Source organism: Arachis duranensis, chromosome 10, assembly GCF_000817695.3.
Source record: "Arachis duranensis cultivar V14167 chromosome 10, aradu.V14167.gnm2.J7QH, whole genome shotgun sequence".
NCBI classification, from domain to species: Eukaryota; Viridiplantae; Streptophyta; class Magnoliopsida; order Fabales; family Fabaceae; genus Arachis; species Arachis duranensis.
Genome location: NC_029781.3, coordinates 82,489,206 through 82,498,070, shown reverse-complemented (window position 1 = coordinate 82,498,070; position 8,865 = coordinate 82,489,206). Strand labels below are relative to the sequence as shown.

Here is an 8,865-nt window from a genome sequence, read left to right as displayed (position 1 = left end):
TGATGAGGATTGATTTGAAATATGATTTTTGAATGAATTTGGAAATGGGATATGGATTGATGAATGATGATGATATTGAGAATGGCTTAAATGTTGATGAATGATGAATGAATTATTTATATGGCTTATGAATTTGAAATATCTGAGATACGAGGTTCCCTGGATTAAGTGTCGTGGCTTGCCACCACGTGTACCAGGTTGAAAACTCGATACTCTGTTGACCCTACGACGTAAGTGTGACCGGGCACTATATAAATTCCCGGGAATGATACCCCCATTGAGTAATATTGATTATTTGAGAAAAAGCTATGCATAGACTCTTGGGGATGCACGTCGGGGGACAGTCTAAGTACAATTCAGACTTGTCGGGTTGGCTGGATAACCGACAGATGAGCCTCATCAGCCATAGGACAGGCATGCATCATATGCATTTGTATGCTTTGTTTGGGTTTGAACTTATTTTGGTTTGCCTAATTGCTAAACTGTTCTTAACTACTACTTGAACTATTTGCTGTAACTGCTACCTACTTGTGCTTTCCTTGTCTGTCTTGCTTGTGTTTGTTCTGGCGTGCTACATTTGAGATTGAACTTGGATGCTGAATTAATGATTGTGTTGTTTGATTGCGTGGTTGGTTTCTGATTGAGATTTGCTTATAAGAAAGGAAAGATTTTGGATTTCTTAAAATATTAAACATTGTTTATTTGAAAAGGTTTTGAACGATTAGCTATTGGATTTTAAAAAGGATTCATAAAGCAATGATAATCACTGAATTTGAAAACAGTTTCTTATTAAATATCTTCTTATAACAACTTTGAAACTCCGTGGTGAGACCGTGTGGTTAGGTTCTCACCCCCTACAGCTTTACCTTTTCAGGAACCGGATGAAGAATCATTAAGAAGAGATATACTGTGTTTGGTTTATAAGATGTTGTATTAATTAGATTATTTTCTTCCCTCGTCTTTGTTATTACGAGTTTGTAAGAGGGATAGGAATTGTATGTTTTATATGTAAATTATATTATGAGTTATTATGTAAGGAGTCTTGTATATGAATCTATGCCTGTTTGTATTTTTTTTCTTAAGATAAAGTGTTTAGTTTCGGTTTTTTCTAAGAAAGCGGCGATACAGTGTTGAGTCACAGGCTCCTATTTTAGTATTTAGTATGTAAAGTAGTCGTAATACTTCTTGCTATCAGAATAGTGCAGCCGAAAGCGTGACTTCTGATAGTGAGGGTGTTACACATTTGGGAATGCTGAAGTTTCTATTTCTATAAAAATGATACTTGTGGATGAAAATGTGTGTGCATGTTGTCTGATTTAATCAAACTGTGTTAAATTTTTATTCCCTACCTTCAAATTCTAAAATTTATTTCTCATTTTGTTTACTAAATTTATGGTGTCTTCCAACTTGTGTTCTAATTAGTTTTTTTAAGATGATTTTTAGATGTTTTAATCATTCTTTTTAATATTTTCAGTGTAGCAAAATCCAAGCAACTGTTAAAAAGCAATTGTTCAATAGGTTTAGAAATTAAATTATTGAAAGTCAAGTGTATGGGATGGCATACTTTAGTGTTGTTCCAAATTAGGGAGGTTATAGAGCAACTGAACATGAATTTAAGCTCATATTTCTTCACCGCACAACTGTTGTTGCTGTGTTTGATGTTCTCATTCCTATCAATTGCTTCACTATTTATCCATTTGAAAAACTTTTTAATATGAATGGAGATTATGATTATTTAGTGAGTATGTTCAAATTTTTTATATTTTCTTTTTTGAAATTATACTCAAATATAATGCAAATTACGTACACTCTTTTTCTCTCTTTTTTAAAGATGTCATTGGTCTCTTGATCTCTGTTTGAGAAAAAAAAAAGAGTATGCTAAGGAAGGAAAAATTGTTAAGATGATTGTGATTGAGTTAAGATCTAAAAAGTATGTTATCTATCTTTTGTATATATTTTTTTAAACAAATAAATGTTCTACCGGTTTAGTTTTTTATTACTTAATGGATATTTGGGTTGATTTTAATATTATATTATTTCTATATTCTATTTCAGTCCTACATTGCGTTGTGCATTGTTTGGGGAGTATGCTGATCAAATTAATTATTTTTTAGCATTTGGTTATGTGGAGCAACTTGTTGTGCTTGTGCAGCTAGCTAAAGTTAAATTTTTTTGGTGTTCATTTTCTAGTTTATTATAAGTTGGATCATCTTTATAGTTTTTGTTCTCTGTGTTATCACAAGTATTACATTATTTTGTAGGTCATGTTGGACTGCAAAATGTGATGCATGCAACCCGAATTTGTTTAATCCTAAAATTTTGGAGGTGGTTGATTTCAAAAAATGGTTTGTTATATGTATAATTAGATTTATTCTAGTTATCACTTATTAATTTGTTTTCATCTTATTTTGTATTCTCATCTCCTTTTGATTTCTCATTCTTAGTATGTTTAAGAAAGGAGTTAATGGTACATTATCTTTAATTATTGCCAATAAGGGTAAGATTTATCTCATTAGAGGATGACTTCATGCGATTGACAAGGAGATGCACTATTGAAGATTTAAAAGACAACAACGAGGTATATTTACTTGCATATTTTCTTTCATTATCTATATTTCTATGTAAAAGTTATAGAATCTTAAATGATGTTTGTTTCTTTTTTTTGTTGCTCTTTTACTGATTTTCCAAGTTTAAATTTATAGAAAGGCTCTTTTATTATCTTTAGTTTTATAACAGATATTGTTGAAGAAGGACCTTGGTGATATTCGGTTTGTGTCTGTGGCAAAGCTATTCAACCCCAAGATAGTGCTTATTATTGTGATTTTTGTGTCCATCATGTGACTAATGTTGCTCCTAGGTATGTTCATAAATATATTTTATTATTGATATGCATAGTTTATGCTGAAGCTGTTTGGTACAAATTTGTTTGCTTTTATCCAAGTTCTTGAAAAGTGTTATTTGTGTTCTTTAATGTATTAAATTTTAAATTAAGATATCAGTGAAAAATCAAACTGGAGATGATATCTTTGTTCTATTTGACCGTGAGGCTTCTTATTTATTGAAAAAATTTTGTGCTAAAATCTTTGCTGAAGTACAAAAACATGCAAGTGTAAGAGTATCTACTTGCTTCCTCATTGATATTTGTAGTTACTTGTGATTGTGCTAAATATAAATATACTTTGTTTATGTTTGATTCTCATTTTAATACATTATTTCATGGTTTAATTAGGTGACTTGTGGAGATACATATTCTATTATGTTCAAAGATCTTATTGGAAAGAAAGTTCTTCTAAAGGTTGATACTAAACCTATTGGGGTTGGTAAATACTTTGGTACCTTTCAAGTGAAGAGGGTCTGCGGTGATGTGGTTATAATTGCTATATTTGAGTTGCCCAACTATGATGCTAATGATGAAGCCACTCCTCATAAGGTATCATCTTATCTTTAAAAACGAGTCAACCTGTGTGTGCTTCTATTTTCTTATTGTATTCATTAAGTGTGCTCATTAATTTGTTTTATGGTTATTTTAAATGTTGTTTTATAGGAAAAACATGTTACCAAGTGTGATTCTATTGTTGGAAAGTGTTCTATTATTGAAGGTGTTTCATCTGTTGCTGTGCCAAATGATGTTGTTATTGATCCAGAATCTTCTGCTACTAAGAAAGAATCACCAGTGCTGATTAACTTTGTTGGTGACGAAGAATCTAAACTTCTTAGGTTAGATAATTTTAAATCTAATACTAATTCCATCAAGGAGTAAGTAGTGGGAAAACATCATGAGGATATACTGATTGAAGAATTATCTCCTGAGATAAATATCTTGCTCAACTCACCTATCCAAGAGACTCGGGTATTATTTAAACTAAATTTATTCTTAATTTAATGATGTTGAATTCCATAAATGTATTTTTTTTATTTCATACTAAATACCAGTTAAATTTGTTTGATAGTACTATATAATTTTTTATTTTGAGTTTATTTTTAACTAGAAGAGGTTTTTAATTTTCTCTTATTATTCTCAAGAGGTTTTATCCAATATTTTACATGGTTTTCTGAGCTAACTGAGATTCAAACCAGTCAAACTGTTTACAGAGTGTTCAAAGTCAAACAAAACCTCAATGCTAACTTCCAAAAGATTGCTGATGATGCGATTGCTCCTATGTCCAAGGTTCATAAAATCAGTTTTGCTTCATTTATCTGATATGTGGTCAACGCTGTTGTGGTTTAGTAATTAATATTCTCGCCAATATATAGAAAAGTGAAAGATGTAGTTCATATCAAGGGTTAAAAAGTGTTGTAGTCACGGTGTTTGATTATTATCCTTGCTTCATTCCCTTTTGAGATGTATCCAATAAATAGGATGCTCAAGTTATGGAATTGGTTTATTTGGTTTCTATATGTAATGAATGTTTCATATTCTTTTGTTACTGATTAATGCCATCCATGGATGGTAAATTAGGGAGTGTTTATTCATAGGTAGTCTGGAGGGTGGTTTATTTTGTAAATGTGAACATGCTAAGGATTGGACACAATGTCATCTTTATATCAAACATCATGGATATATGATTTAAATTTTAGGACCTCCATGAATGATAAGTAATATATTAATTTTCAGTTAATGAAATGCATCAGCTCCTTTTGTTTATCAACATACTTGTGTTTCGGTGTATCATAATTCCTTATTTCTATTACTTTTGTTAGTTAGATTTCTTTTTTTTATTAAGTAAATATTTATTTTATATTTATATTTTTTTATCTATTCTTTTCATACACGTCAACAATGTTGACACTAAAATTCATGTACTGTGTAAGCAAAATACTTTTACATTAATCATGAATAGAAATATATAATCATCATCCATATAAGTTTATGTAGTGAAAAAATAAGTTATACTCTTTCAATTTCAGTCATTCTCTTCAAATGGATTTATGGGAGTTCTTTGATTTCATTTTCTTTTTTGGTTATATATAATTGAAGTAGTGTTTAAAAAAAAGTATTACTTTCTTTAAAATACCATTATGGTGAATATTAGTTGGTTTTAAATTTCCTTAGCTTGGTTAAAATTTCATAAAAATGTCTTAATCTTATGTTACTGTAAGATTATATAGAAAAAATTATTTAAAGAAAAAGAGAAGACAACAAGTTGAATATAGAAGAGGACAGTATTAAGATATTCATTTTTAGATTTTTTTTTGAAAGAAATTAAAATTTACATCTTTTCATTACAAATGTTTATTAATATTATAAAATCGATGTTCAATTAATATTATTAGTTGAATTTCTATGCTTTATTGTTTGATGTTGTTTCTACTTCTAATATTTTTCTTCATTTTAAGTTCAAATATATTGGTATGTGGTATTTATTAACCTATCTATTTAATTTTTTTAATCTTCCCATAATTTTAATTTTACATTTAAAGTTCCTCTTTTTAGAGGGATCAATTGTTTTGCAAGATACTCTAATTATTAATGCCAATTACATATTATCAGTTATGACCTTATTGTTTCAAATTTTCTAATCTCTTCTTTAACTTAGAAAATATAGTTATTATTTATATTATTTTTTCAATTATTTTAAAATATAAAAAGTACTCTTTTCTAATCATTGTTATCATATTTATATTTTTTATCTATTTATTTTTGTTTTTATATTTTATTATTGAATTAATTTTTGTATATTTTATTTTTTTATGTTGTTTATTATGCATTTAGTTATTAATAAATTCATAATTCATGCTTGTTTGTTAAAATATTTCTTTGATGTGTATATCTTTGTATTTGATTTATTTATTGTAAGTTTTTTTTGTTTCATAATAAAAGCCCAAATCAAGATGACTTTGAAATATATGATCCTACTATAAATTCTTGGAATGAGCTTTGGTCTCTTGTTAATCATCCACTTTTTTCACAAAGTAAAATTCAAGGTATTTCAATATACTTATAATTGATTTATTTATGGAGTTTGCATTTTTCGTATTAATTTAGATATAATCTACCCGTTCAGTATATTTAGTCACGTTATGTTTGTAACACCCTGTTACCCTAAGCCACCTCTAGTCGTAAAGCGAAGGATAACAAAGCATCACAACAGTTCTAAGGCTCATACAGTAATAAATATAGAAGGAAATAGTAATATTGGAAGCCTGATGAAGGAATAAAAGCTCACAATCATATAAAATGGATTTACAAAATGCGAAGTGTTTACATTACAACAACTAAAAATGTAAAGGCACAAGATACAACATGAGATTTAATATAATAATAGTCAAGATAGATATATATAAGTATGGTAAACAAAAGAACTCTAGTCGTAGTCTGCGGAGTTTAGGCCGACTAGTTACATACAGAAAATACAGAGTTTTTGAATTAAAATAGCCTGTACAATTTATCTCTCAAAGTAAGTCTCTAAGGCAACATAGTTTAATAACAAAAGTGAGAGAACTACAACATAATAACCAAAATACAAAGATAATAAAAGATCATCCGCTCTGTCACCATCCGCAAACTCACCGAGGTGGGTTGCGACCTGAATCTAAAAAACAACAACAACATATGATATGAGAATCAGAGGTTCTCAATATGGTAACAGTGCCTAATATATAAGATATAAGATTCTCGGATGCCAGAGACAATCCTAGAATTTCACATCACAGATATTCAAGCTTATAAAAAATAAATAGCTTAAACCAAACACCATAAACAGGGTTATCTAAATGTAGGTGATTTGTAACTAATACCAATCACACTGTTGTATTCCACAACATTCACCAACCTACCCTCTATGCGATCTCATCGCCACCGCCTACCGAGCCTCCTCAAAACCAGAAGAAAACACAAGTAATGCAAACAAGTAAAGCATACTTAACCCAAGGATATAGTGGCTGATACACTTGCATACTTAAACCAAGGATATAGTGCCTGGCACACTCTTACAGTAGAAAAGATTATTAATCATCATTCAACCCAGGGATATAGTGCCTTACACGCTATCGTACTTAACCCAAGGATATAGTGCGTGGCATACTCTTACAGTAGAAAAGGTTATTAATCATCATTCAACCCAGGAATATAGTGCCCTACACGCTATCGTACTTAACCCAAGTTCATCATTCCTTCCTGAGTCCTCAACACATCATAACCATCATTAGTTTCCATTTTCTCAAATTTACCATCAACTATCATCACCTCTCAAGTCCTCTTAGTCATTCCTAATATAGTATTCTGCCCGCTCACCTATAACTTTAGAAACCTAAGTCTCCATCTTCTAAACTCATAACCAAAATACCCCTTTTAATTCACTTATTGTGTTCTCCCTTATTCAAAGTCTAAATACTAGCAAAAATATTTTAAACAAGTGTTACGAAAGTTTGCAAGCTTTCTAGAAAGGTAAAGCAGTTAAAAACAGAGTTTTAGATGAAAAACAAGGCTTGTGCGTACGCATAGGGTTGTGCGTACGCACGCACCAGAATAGTTTTCTCAACTTGTGCGTACGTATAGAGGTGTGCGTATGTACACAAAGTAAAATTTTTCATCTTGTGAGTACGCATGAATACGTGCAGACGCACTCAACAGAAGGCTCTTCCTAGCTTGTGCGTACGCATGATGTTGTGCGTATGCACGAGTCACAATACTCGTTCTGCTCGTAGCGTAGGTACAGATGTGTGTGTGCACACAAAATCCAGAACTCACAATTTTCTGCATCACAGAATTCAGATTTTTGACACCAACTTCCAATGATTATATCTTTTTCTACAAAATTCCAATTTCTACGAAATCCATACCATTTTAAATCTCTTTAAATTATCTTTTATTTGATACAAAATTTAATCAATTTCAAAACTGAATCTCAAGATATGATCCGTCAAAGTTGGCCCAAAATTCATTTTTACCAAAAAATTTAAAAACTCAAATTTACCAAATTCCTCAATTCACAACCAATTATTCGTAACTCCAGCAATACCAAAATCACTCAATAATTCATACCAAATAATACCCAACCTAATCAAGCATTCAATCATCTAAACATTTAATACTCACCTTATTTAACTCTAAATTCAACCTAAATTTACATTATAATTTCTCAATACCACCATTCAATATTTTCAACAATCATCAATGCTACATATATCAAATCTTTCACCCAATTAGTCCTATTATCATCAATCAATCCTTCTAATTCATCAAATCTCCTCACTTATTTATTTTCAACATGAACCACAATAACCAACAATAAAAAATCATCATCAACATCCATCTTCATACCTTAACACCCACCATCATAACTTTACCAAACTTATCATACCCATCAATAATCATCATCTACCAACATATATCATCACATTCAAACCCATTCAACCTCCATCCAAACCATCATCAAGCAAAATATTTATATACAATCACATTATTCAAACCTATCTTAAAGGCCACTAGCCTAAGTTTCACAAAACATTATATATTACATAAATACAACCGAAATCATACCTTGGCTGATTATCCTCCACACATAAAAGTACCTCACCACAAGCTTTTAAGCCTTCACTCAACACCAAACAACACGAAGAACACTCTATATCATAAAAAATAACACGAATCAAAGCTACGGATTATGACATACAACTAAACACAAGGGTTTAGTAATATCTTACCTTGTCCCATGAGTTTTGGGGTAAAATCCACTACTCACCCAAGCTAGATTACACCTAAACAACAAGAACACAAAAAAACTCAACAACCCAAAAGCCATTTTCAAAAATGACATAGAGAAGAAAATTTGAGAAAGGAAGAGTAATTTCCTTACCACTTTGTTTAGCTAGAAACAATGGGCTCGACAAGAGTTTCGCGTGACCGCAAATGACTCGTCGATC

At 30.5% G+C, this 8,865-nt stretch overlaps 1 long non-coding RNA gene across 1 annotated transcript in view; it reads left to right on the top strand.

The window, feature by feature from the left end:
- LOC107470484 (uncharacterized) overlaps positions 1–1,077 on the top strand; it is a 9,048-nt gene extending 7,971 nt beyond the window's left edge. The window contains exon 5 of the long non-coding RNA XR_008004504.1: positions 861–1,077. This is a non-coding gene — a long non-coding RNA (uncharacterized LOC107470484). The remainder of the gene's footprint in view (positions 1–860) is intronic.
- Positions 1,078–8,865: the final 7,788 nt, after the last annotated feature.